At 42.6% G+C, this 13,010-nt stretch overlaps 1 protein-coding gene across 1 annotated transcript in view; it reads right to left on the reverse strand.

The window, feature by feature from the left end:
- The window catches only part of KALRN (kalirin, RhoGEF kinase), a 408,565-nt gene that overhangs the window by 382,862 nt on the left and 12,693 nt on the right, over positions 1 to 13,010 (reverse strand). The window lies entirely within an intron of this gene.

Genomic DNA, 13,010 nt, shown 5'->3' on the forward strand with positions numbered 1-13,010 from the left:
CCTTCCCTACACCCACATCAAAGGCAGACACTGGTACATTTTACCAAGAACCCTGGTACATTTTACCAAGAACCCAAACTGGACCAAAGACACTTTTCAATAAAGGGCTGTAGGCCTGTTCTAGCAATTGATTTGAGATGACACAAAATACAAATAACATAATTTCCTCCTCTGTATTTACTTTAGGATGTAACTTGTAATTCAAAATGTATGTTGACTTAAAAAGAACGGTTGCTGAGTCATGCTGATTGCTCACAGACAACCAGGTGGGACTAACTGGCTGTCATCAGACTGTCTCAAGTCCTCCCATCATGATGAGAGTCAAGATGTAAAAAGGCACCTGTCAGGCAGCTAGGAGAAGGGAAACTACCCTTGAAATCAAGGTCAGATGAAATGATAGTGACCATCTTGAAAACCAGGAAATAACCAGACTAAGTGAATCAAGATGCTGCTATATAACTTACTAAGTGGCAAAGTTTACATCAACACTTGAATTTCAACCAATACTATAAGAGTTGAAAGAAGTAAAACAGTGATGGTCAAAGTAGTCACAATATCTCACTTCAGAAGTAAGTATGTCTTGGTAGTGAAGGGGATAGGTTTTTTTAACCTATCCACTTATTTTATAACTCAAAATAAACTGGTTAAACCACATTTTTATATAAATATTGGTACTCTATTTCCTGAGGGCAAGTACTTCATTTCTTATTTCTTACACTGTAGTTACTAAAGCCAGGATTTCCATGACCCGCTGATGTGCAGCACCATGTATAAGTTGCTTAAAACTACTAGAGATAAAGCCACAAAAGAAAACAAAACCTCTTTTCAGACTTCATTCTCAAATCTCAACCAGGGATGAGAATGTCACATTCTGGTGAAAAGACCACAGCTCCCCTGAGTGTGTGACTGTCTCCCACACAAGGCCACTCACTTAGACTCCCCAGTTAAACAGGAAACTCTCCAGGTAAGGATACTCTCCCCACTTCTTCTAGTAAATCAAAGGACTAGACACAGCATGGGAGAAAAGCTGAGTCTTTTGTTTCTTCCCAAATCCTGCTCCCTGAAGGAAAGGGCTTGCCTCTTCTCTGACACTAAGTTAACAAGTGTCCAGAGGCTTTCATTAATAATTTCCTGCTGCCCTGCTGCCCTGTTGTCTGAAGCAATGTGACTTTTAATTAAATTATGGGAGTTCTTTCCAATTATAAGATAAACACCTGGTAATTATAGGAAAGTTAAAATATTCAAAGATCTTTATGAGATGTTAATGACAGGAATTTACAATACTCTGGCCTATTTCCTGTCTGTTTTCTTTGTGCATGTAATTTTCATGTTTCCACTTTTCACTATAATGTAGCATTTTCTTGTGTCTAAAATTTCATTGACACTAGTATATTTAATAACACATAATCCATCTTACAACTAAAACATAGCTGCTTTAGTTATTCTCATTACGTTATATGAACATGTAATAGAACTTACATATTTCCCAGCAACAAAAGTACCCCAGTTAATCTATCCTCACTAGCACTGGTCACTGAATTTTTTAAATCCTTGCTCATTTCCTAGGAAAAATCTTCCATTATATTTTAATTTCCATTTCTTTGATTACTAGCTTATATCTATTGGCTGCTAAGTATTTCTTCTGTGATTTACCTGATCATTTCTTTCCCCCATCTTTCTACTAGGGTTTAATGATTTTCACATTGAGCTTAGTTGCATTTATCTTGACTCATATTTGTTGCATACTCACTTATGTCAGGCACCTGTGGGTCTTGACTTTTCCCAGAGATGACTGACTTGTTTACCTGCTCCTCAGTCTCCACCATTATATTTAGGCTAATGTGAGAAATCTCCATTCCTGACATCAAATAGTCAAAAGAACTGGGATTTGGCTAAGCCATCATCTACATGGTGGACTGTATACATAGCTGGCTATATACATACTAGTATATACTAGCTGTATATATAGCTGGCTATATACATACTAGTAACCATTAATTTCTGACAACTAAAAGTAGAATCAGGTACTAATATTTTCTATAAGTTCTCACTATCTCAGAAGAGAGGGAAAGAAGCCAGGGTATGAACAACGAAAGCTAATCTAACTGGCGACTTTCTGTGAAAACAACCTAGACTTCCCCAGACATTCTGTATGTTTGGTTTTGAGAAAGATGCATAGCTGGGAGACAGAAAGGAACTTTTTTTTTAAAGGTTGATTTATTTATGCATACAGAACTAGGGTACAGGCCAGAGGTGCAGGAGCAGTGAGAGGATTCACCAGAGACAGTGGGGAGCAGAACAGGCAGAGTGACAAAGTACATTGCTGAGGGGAGCAGTGGTTGAGACAGGAGAGGTCTGCCGTGCCCGAAAAGAACTTTTACCCAGAACTTACTCTATACCAGGGGCTGTGTTTGGAAACTTGACATTTATGATTTTACTTTATCCTTAGAATATCTTATAAATAACCTTATCTTCATTTAAGAGATGAAATCGAAGCACAGAATTTGCTGAAGGTTGCACGACTAGTAAGTGATTAGAGAAAGAATCAAAGACGTTATAGACCACACCCAAATCACTAGAATCATATTACACCCACCACTTCCCCCCTACCTATGGTGTTTTATGATTGGGTTCATGATGAAGGGATTAGGTAAGAGGGCTCACAGGAGATGGGAGAAATAAGGCAGAGTCCAAGTGGCTGATCTCCTTTCTGTAGTCTGTGCTAAATCACACAGTCACAGGAGCATACTGGATTCAAGTTCAAGTACTTAACTTTGGTTTAAGCATGTAGGTTAGAGGAGAAGAGTGATAACAGAGTGGGGCTATGAATGCTTTAGGAAGACTTGTTCCTGACTCTGACCCTCCACTTGTACACTACTCCCAGGAGACAATGAAACTTGCCTTCTACTTACACCAACTCTTGTAGACTAAGTTCCTAGTATCTGGAACCCTAAAATTCTCACCCTTAGCCTATTTCCAGCATCACAAAGACAAGTAACACCATCAATATGAGTAGGCCTGAGGGTTGACAAAGTATTGCTATTTGCAAGGACATGAACAGAACATGTATGTGTAAGCTGGGGTATCCCCATCATGAGTGAGGCCCCCTGCAGGGCAGGGCAGACAGGTTGAGGGCAGGCAGAGAGGGCAAGCAGAGCATGGTCTGGGGGCTGGTCAACCTGTGCAGTGAAACCACTGACAGGTTCATCAGAGAGGGAACATGATCCCTATACCAGAGAGTCTGCAGCTGTGCAGAGAGAAAGAGTAAATTGGGGTCACCAATGGGAGTGATGAAAGCAGAAGTATAAAAAAAAAAAAGCCACCTTTAAATCTTGGCTTAACTGTTCTTAAGTAAGGTTTTCCTTGGCTCACCCCGTTTAAAGCCACAGCCATCATCTGGCACTCAAGACCTTCCCTCCCTGATGTATTTCCCTTTAGCACTTGTTATCCTCTGAATCAAGTATTTCACTTACTCAATTTTTGTCCATCTTCCCTCATTGGCAAGTAACATCAGTGAAGGCAGGGTTATATTCATTTCACAGTTGGAGTCCCTAACACAGTGACAGGTGAATGCTGAGACTCAATACATAGAGTCTGTACAGGCAGCAGGTTAAAGGTATGGAATCTAGAAGCAACATTCCTCAGTTCATATCCTGCCACCTCATATACTTACTGAGGAAACTTGGGCATATTACTTTTAGCTTTCCTGTGTCTCATCTCTATCATGTAAAACATGAGCAATAGTATCTACATTATAGGGTTATTTTAAAGATTAAGTCTGTTAACACACATGAAGCACTTAAGACAGTGCCAGCCATTGAGTCTCAAGTCTTACTGCTGTAGAAGACACTGCTGGCATCCCCCAGGGCTCCTCTGCTGACCACTGTGCCAACCCCCAGCTCCATGAGTGTGGCTACCATCAGCTTATACTTGTGACCACCTCTGGGGACCTGCCCTTAGCTGATGGGTACCGCCTCACCAAGAGGCACCTGGGTAGAGTCCCACTCTAAGGAACCAATGCCTCATCTATACATCGGTGCCAAAGCTCAGCTTCTTAACTGCAAGGTGGAGGAACTCTGGTGTCCCCATTTCTCTAGTCAGTCTCAGCTAGACTTTATCTTCCTCTTCCCTACTCTGCATCTCCAACTCCCCCATTCCCTTACAAGTTGTTCCTTGAAGGGAATGCCCTTAAGAAACCATTTGCACTGAAATCCCTGTCTCTACTAGAATAATAATATAAATGTAAACTCTCTCTCTCTCTCTCTCTCTGTATATATATATATATATATATATATATATATATATTTCATACATATATGAAGCTAGTGAAGGCAATTTGATATATGGTCTGCATATTAAAAGAGAAATTTTGACTTGGGAGTCACACAGTACCTAACACAGAGTAGGTGGGCAGCAAGTTTTGCTGAATGAATATTCCCATTGAAGGAGGCAGTAAATGCGCTCAGAAATGGGTGAGATCATCCAATGAAAATGAATTAAGATGAAAAGAACAGTCTTCTCAGTCATGGATAGAACTGATGGGAATATCAATGGCTAAGAGGTGAGAGAAGAAAGTAAATGAGCCTGAGGGGAAAATGCAGAGGGTTAGAGAAAAGTAGAAAAGGCTTAAAATAAAGACATCAAGAGGAGAGAACTTCAAGAGGAACTCCAGTGTCAGCTTCAGAAAGATCAAAACTATTGCATTTAGTAACTAAGAAAGCTTGGGCCCATCTTAGGGCATTTTTAGTGGGGTGCTGTGGCAGGATATGGGTAGAACAGGAAAGCAGTCTTCCCAGTTGATCTCTGGGAAAGAAGAAATGTCGTTGTAGGTAGTTTTTAGTATATTCCGTCACCAGGCCCTGTCTCCCAGATCCAGAGACAGCCAGTCCTGCATGCTGCTTTCTGGCCACCCCAGCTTCACTGAAGCTCCCAGGAGTCTGCCTCTTCGCCTTCACTTCCCAGACCTCTTTTCCTTTCACTCAGAGTGCTCAGATGGCAAGTGGTTTGAGCAAACCAATTTACGTTAGAATATAACCCCCAGGTAGCCCTCATTTTCACTTTAGGTTAGTTATATTTTATTTTTCAGGGGCACAATTTTGCAAGGTGTATGGGGAAGCTGGAGCATAGCAAAGTGAAATTTGGAGCAGTAAGCCTTTAATTTAAGCCCACTAAGGAGGATTGGCTCTCCTTTCATATTTCATTTTATATTTCTCCCCACAGGCGACACTCTGTGCTTGAGTGGACGCTGCAGCTCCTGCTCCATGCCCCCTACCCCACCAGTTTCCCATCTGGGGCTTGAGACCTTGACTCTCTTGGCCAGCTTCTCATCCTTTGTGATAAATTACAGCCCCTTCAAAGTGAGCTGTGAACTGTTTTGTAGACACTCAGGGGCTCCAGGTCAGACCATAAACATACACTGAATGACCAGATGATTGATCAGATATTTCTTGTACTCAATTCTACACCATTTGCTCTCATGTTCGTGATATGTCACAGAGGCTGTTTTGACTCAGTAAGCCCATCCTAACTCAAAAAAATAAAACATTTTTACCACTTTATGCAATGCTTATCAAACTTTAGTCATTTTCATTATCACGTAGGGTGTTGGTTTAAAAATGATTACTTTAGGGGTCCTTTTAAGATCTCCAGATGAGATTCAGTCTTGAATAAGGCCCAGGAGTCTCCCAGATGATCCAAGAACATCTAGACTTGCTTAAAGTATGATCTGTGCAAATGTAATGATAAAGACTCACTGCCTAAATAAGCTTAGGATAGGCACCAACAAACAGCAGGTAACATACGACTCTATCAGGCTGAATAGTGCTTGCAATGTGAACCAACTGTGCAATACAGGAGCCTGTCAAAAATATTAATGGGATATTCTCTCCATGGCGCCATGCTTTCTTAAACGGTGTCATTTATTGCAAACATAGGCTTGGGAAGATTTCTGCCCTTAGGGTACATATAATCTGTTTTTTCTTAATATTTATTTTATTATTGCATGCAGAACTGGGGTAAAAGCCAGAGGTGCAGAGGCAGTGAGAGGATTCACCAGAGATAGAGTGGGGAACAGAACAGGCAGATTGACAAAGCACACTGCTGAGGGGAGCAGCAGGTAGGACAGGAGAGGTCTGCTGTGCCATGTGGGTCACCTCCAGGGCTGGGGATCAAACTCATGCTGAAGTGGTTTAAGTTTCTTAGTGCTGTGCTTTAACCCACTGCACCACCAGGGAGGGCCTAATCTGATTATTTTTGCACAAGACCTAGTCTCCCCTCTTGACTTAGGGAGACAGATCCCTAAAGGCCTGCTGGCTGTGTACTCCTCAGGATACCTGTAGCACTCTGTCACTAGCCTGCTGGAAAGCTGTCTTCCTGGACTTTCCACTCCTAAAACTGCCATGAAATCACTGTGGCCATTTTACTCCACCAGACCAGGCAAGCTCATTAAAACTTCTGGGCAAGTCCTGGGTGTCTCTCTGGATTGTATACCTGGTTTCCTCAGATTTACCTTTTGACTCACAGGTCTATGAGGGCTGCCCTGGACTGGTCTAATCAGGTGTGGAGTCTCAACAGTGAGCAGTGAGGAACCACTGCAGGGATATGTCACGGTTGACCCTCTGTACTCCCGGTAGTCCCTATGCTTAGCAGAGATCACAATTTAGCAGCCCTCTCTTGAACCCAGTCCCCCAGAGCAGTTCTATTTCACACAGTTGTTATTTGTAATACTTTCAAGTGTCTTTAGAGGAGGTTTAAATTCTCCATTTTTAGAAACCCTCTGGCTCATTCACATATTCATAAGACCTATTTGTTGGTCTAGATTTGCTTTCCTTTCCTCTATCTGTTATCTGTTTTGCACATTAAAAGACTCACTGTTGGGGTTCTCTCTGGAGGCACAATGGTTTAAATCTATGCATTATGAAGCTCTCCAAAGCCACTGCAGTACAAGTTCGATCCCCAGCCAGGGAGCTGACCCACATGGTGTGGCAGACCTCCCCTGACCCGCCTGCTGCTCCCCCTCAGCAGTGTATCTTGGTACATCTGCTTGTTCTGCTCCCCACTCTGTCTCTGTTGAATCCTCTCACCCATCACATCTCTGGCCTGTACCCCAGTTCTATAAGCATAAATGAATTAAAAAAAAAAAAACTTGCTGCATCAGTTCAGGGAGCAGCGATTAAGGCACCAGTGCCTTAAGTTAAGGGCCACTCTGAGATCTGACTGGCTGGACAGTACCTGTCAAGGTCAATGCCAGGCCAGGTCTTCACATCTGACCTCAGGAAGCCAAGTGCCACTTCTTCCCAATTCCTGTTCAATTCTTCCCAAGGCCCATGGTGAAGCCCGGACCAAACCCCTGTATTCTCTCCTAGTCACATCAATGAAGCACCTCAGGGACCATTCATCATTGTCTGCCCAAAGGATGGATACAAAAGTCACCCTCTCCCTGGGATCTTCCCTGTTCCTGTCAGAGCGAACTTCCCTTCACTAAACAGATAACATATTATCTATATACCTTTTTTTAATTTCCTTATTAGTTTCAATTTTGTATTATACTTTGCCTTTCATCCCTCCATTCCTTTGGCCCACCCCAGCCCTATCTTTCCTATTGAAAAATACTCACACTAGTAAGCTCCTCACCTGCCTCTTCCTCTCAGAAGTCTTTTCTTATTGACATATTCCTTCCCTATCCTACACCCCCCTCCATGGGATAAGGGCTCGTGCCAGATATAGACATAACCTTGTGAATGGCAGCTGTCACATGTGTCGTAACTATAGTCAGGCTCTGGCTGATCAATCTTACATGTCTTACAGGTATGTATGTGTGTCCTCAGCTTGGGGAAGATTATAGATTAGATAGATAGATAGATATTTGAATACATACATATATATATATATATATATATATTCAAAATGAGAGCTTAGTTAAGGAAGGTGCTGCATAAAAAACATGATATTATACAAATAAATATCTATTAATTCATACTTTATTCCTACAACAAATATTTGTTGAGTACTTATTTTGTGGCTGGCCCAGTGCTATATACTGGAGATGTAAAGGTGAATAGAAATGTGAAGGTAAGAAATGGGAGAGATGAACACAAAACAGTAGCTAGATAAATAGAATGAAATGAATTAAATATACATATATTAATAATAAAAGTAATTAATAATAATTGAGTATATGTATACCAAGCATTTCAACATGTACTATTTTTTCTTCATATGAAACACATAAGTAGCAGCTATTCTTATTTCACTACATAGCATAGGCAACTGAGGCTCAAGGAGGTTGACTAACTTAGTGAGAGTCGCCATGAAAAATTAAAATCAGACTTGAATCTGGTGTGTTTGATTCCAGCATTTGTCATGTTACCTTGCCTTAAAAAGACACAAAGTCCTTGAGCTTGAGGAAACATTAATGCTATTCCTGATAATCCATAATTTTCAAGGGGAGAGTAGCAAGTTTCAGAGAAGAGTGATTTTATTCAGGGTTACACAGTTGCGGGGGGGGGGATGTTTTGTTCATTTGGGACAAATGTCTGGGTAATAATCTCCCAGCTCTAGATCTTCTATTAAGTCATGAAAATTCTGGATTTGAGAGGAAGAAATATCCTCCTAGACATCTAGCAAGCTGCCCGTGGAAGCCCAGGATATCCTGTGCTGATTACTAAAAGCTCCTGGCCAGGACTGAGGACGATCCCTCATGGTTTCCACTGCACTCCAGCAACAGAGCATGGCATTACCCTGTTTGCCCGCTTTTGCGATGCAGCTCAAGATTTACCCCACACTTATTAGTGCCCAGGAGATGTCATGTGAAACATCTCCTGGAATACACACCAATTCATGGTGACAGTGGGTGAGTAGAGACCTGCAGGGATCGCCACCCCAGAAATCAGACCAGAGACAAGGGCTTCTGCCCTCCTCCAAGGTGTATGCTGCAGGGGACTGTTCGTTGGCACTAGATGTGGAGCATAGGGTGTCAGCAGTGGAGGGGTACACAATTGAACTGTGGGGGTCCATCAGGGACTAGTGCTTAGGCTGTGGCAGAAGTTAACCTTCCAATTAGACCCGTTCACTAAGTTCTCCAGGGAAGATGGAAAGCTGAACATTGAGGGTTAGACTAGTCACTGAGGAGTGGATGACATTCCTCTCTGTCACCCAAGGAAAAGGCAAGTGAAAGAAAGACCTGCTTCATGAGGGCAGCACCAGCCCTCACAGCTCTGCCACACACAGTTTGGCCCCACAGGTACAAACAGGACCAGCAATGCAGGGGAAGCCTTACACATAGCACAGACAGTTCACCATGAGCAGAAACCAGCCAAGAAAGGAAGGAAGGAGAAGTTGCCCCTAACAAATCATCCACTACATACTTTTTCCCAGAACTGTGCTTTGCCAATGAAATCCTTTAATCATGTCAAAAGCTAAATTCTCCATTCAGAATTTAAGGAGAAAGGTCAGTCCTTAGTGTTCTAAGGAGAAAAACGATTCCCCTGACCCATTGTGTAGAGGTTGTCATGCCATTCTCAGGCCAGGGAGTCTGGCTATAAGATCTAGATTGTCCTTCAAATGCTTGCAGATCACTCTGAATTGTGCCAACCTGCTCCTCACTGCTATTCTAATAGCAGCTTTTCTACAGCTTGCCCCAAACCACACCACACCCACTTTCTTAAACTATAGGGAATAAGCAGGTGTAAAAGAAAAGTGCTACAGACACATTAGCACCTGTTTTGAGTTTTCTAATTGGTATAATCACAAGCAAAAAAAAAAAGAACATTGGAGGGGCTGTGTCTTGTAGAAAAATAAGCCTCTCTCCTGGATGCTGTGTCATGAATGAGTGTCTGCTCCCACAAGCCATGCTCAAACTTGTACATCATGATATAGAGGGTGTGGCGCTCTGGAAGGAGGGAGGTGCTCCCTAAGGTAGGAGGGCTCCTCGTCTACATGTGCTCTTGGCAGGACCACAGGTGATCATCCCCCTTAGATGATTCGAGGGCTTTCTGAATCAAAGTGATACATTTCCCTCAGGCCTCCTCAAGATTCATGTAATTCATTCAGGTTTTTTTCATCTGTTGTCTTCATTCATTTTGTCCTGGAAGACATTCTCTGTCCACTGTTATGATTATGCAAAGAATCTGTACATTTTCTGCTGATCTAAAAACACAGTTTTGTGTCTCTGCAAAAGTAACCTGTAATGCCAGGACTGGGGGGGGGGGGCTGGGGGGGAAGGTTAAAGATAACATTTTATTCTAAATCTAAGTCTTAATTTCTCTGCTATAAAAACAGGGAGACTCTGAGTGATTTGGGGTTGGTCAGTGGTGTTTAAGAGTTCCCTGGTGTGGTGCAGCCACTATGAAAAACAACATGGAGGAGTCTCAAAAAATTAAAACTACCATATCACCATTCTGGGACTATATCCAAAGGAAATTAAAACACTAACTCAAAGAGATATCTGCACCCCATTTTCATTGCAGCATTCCAGCCAAGACATGGAATCAAACTAAGTGCCCATTGATGGATGAATGGATAAGGAAATTGTGGTTATATGTGTGTGGGTGTCATAGTTCATTATGTGTGTGTCACGTATAATGACATTCAGTGGTTAAAAGAAAAAGAAGAAATCCCACTATTGTGACATGGATGGGACTTGAAGGCATATGCTAAGTGAAATAAGTCAGAAAAAAAAGAGAGAAAAAGATTATATGATCACACTTATGTGTGGACTCTAAAACAATTAAAAAAGCAAACTCTCAGATAAAGAGGTCAAACCAGAGGTGAAGGGTGGAGGAAACAGGAATTGGAGAAAGAGAAAAACTTCCAGTTATTATAAAAATAAGTACTAGGATGTAATGTACAACTTGATGACTGCAGCTAACACTGACAGATGATACACAGGAAAGTTGTTAAGAGAGTAAATCTTAAGAATTCTCATCACATGGAGAAATATTTTTTCCTTTTTTTACAGCTATAGGAGAAAATGGATGCTAGCCAACCATATTGTAATCTTTTCACAATGTAGGTAAATCAAACCCTCATTCTATACTTAAACTTATGTGAGGAGTGTGTGTCTATGTGTAATTTCTCAATAAAACTGGGGGAAAAAGAGTTCCCCTGTGATTCCCATGTCAGCCATAGTCAAGTACCATCACAGAAAATGTTCTAGAGATTTGCTTGCCATTTCCAGAACAGGAAGTTCCCTCCCACTGGTTCACCTCCCCACCTACTGACTATACAGAATCAATTCTAACTGTTATATCAACTAGAGTCCCAAAGAAACCACACATTGGAAACCGGGGAGGAAGATAGATGGTGAAAGTGCTTCTTACCTCTTTAAAGTTGACTACATAATTCCACCCAAATAAGATTGTTTAAAATAAACAAAAACTGACTTCAGGTGTACCAGGGATAAAGCTGTAGCTGATGCTTTTCTGTATCTCTGACAGACCTGGAGTAGTGAATAGGACAGCCTCAGGTCAGAGCATTCCCAAATATGAGCATCAAGTGACAGGTCCACAAGCCCCAAGTCACACAGGACTTCAGAGACTCGTCCCTGTTTGCTGCCTTTAGACAAACACCTCCCACATTTCCCAAAACTCAAGTTTGCTCAGAAAGTACAAAAAGCTGCCGTCCTTCAGATCATCAAAGGAGTATGCCACAGGCCAAAGGGGTCTTCCAAAGAGTATTCCAGAAATGCTATGGATAACTGCGGCACCCCCAGTTAAAGGGTGCAGCCTCTCTCAAAGCCTGGCCGCTTCCAGGGATTAGCCTGCGTTAGCGCTCATGTCCCGGTACCTTCATTCATCTGCTGAGTGATCCTACAGGCACTAAAACAACTTCCACTCACCAAAGGAAGAGACCACTTCCTAAATCAGAGAAGCTGGGGACAATGTATTTGGAAAGAACTACCCTTTTCTATGAGAAAAAAAGAAAAGAAAGAAAGAGTTTGGAAACTCCTGAATGAGAGCTAAATCTCCACTCCCACAAGTCTGGGGCTGGTTGGCCAGAAGGGAAGACAGCAGGAGGGAGGGGGGGAGATGGAGACGGACATACTCTTTTCCCCAACTACATCCTCCTAACCTGTTTCCCACTTCCCTGGAGTGCAGTTCACCCCTTCCTTCTGGGGCAATCAGAGCAAGAAGCAGCAATGAAATGTGAACCAAAGCAGCAGAGGAAACAAAGAACAAACTGCAATGGAAAAAGCACAACCTCGCCATGCAGCTTTCCCCAGACAAACTCCAGGGATCTGCTTCTTTGCCCTTTTCTCCATCCACCCTCCTTCTCCCAGTCAGGCGGGCTGAAAAACAAGTCCTAGGGCAACATTTTTTTTCATGTTATTATAATCACTGCTCAGATATCTGTGAGTGATAGACCAAAGATGGAATCCACATACCAAAAATGGGGACCTGCCTAACCACAGTGCCCCAGTCACCCCAGCTACTCTAAGACATAGGGAGCTTTTCTAAAATGGGACACAGGAAAGACAGTTGCTAGGACCCGTGAGAGCCTATACCACTGCTGCCTTGCTCACCCCAAGCAATCCTGCTGCCACTGTCACTCTATTTCCTCCTCTTGCAGCACTCCCACCATCCCCCACACCCTCAAGGGATCCCTACTCTCCAGCCCAACTCCACTTTTCTGGGAGGACAGGTGGAATCCTCATTAACAAACCACATATTTCCTCCAGTTAACAGTCTTCAGTCAAAATGCGTCTGCACATACCTCTCCTTCTCCCCTCCTCTTTCCACTTAACTTACAGTCACTTTCTTGAAAACTTAACGCTATTTGCCTGCACACTCAGACATATGCTCAAAGAAATCCACCAACAAAGGCAGCTCGCGCTGGGCCACGCTCCAGGTAGTGCCAGCTGGGTTTTACCAGTGCGGGAGTGGTGCTTGCCAGGCACAGGCACCTTGGCCCCAAGCCAGCATGCCTGCCTCTGACACAGGGCACTGAGGGAGAGCACTTATGATGCTCCATGATTTACATGGAAAAGAAACACTGGTTAGCTCAGATGCAAG

Source organism: Condylura cristata, unplaced genomic scaffold (genome assembly GCF_000260355.1).
Source record: "Condylura cristata isolate star-nosed mole 26May11 unplaced genomic scaffold, ConCri1.0 scaffold00003, whole genome shotgun sequence".
In the NCBI taxonomy this organism is placed as follows: domain Eukaryota; kingdom Metazoa; phylum Chordata; class Mammalia; order Eulipotyphla; family Talpidae; genus Condylura; species Condylura cristata.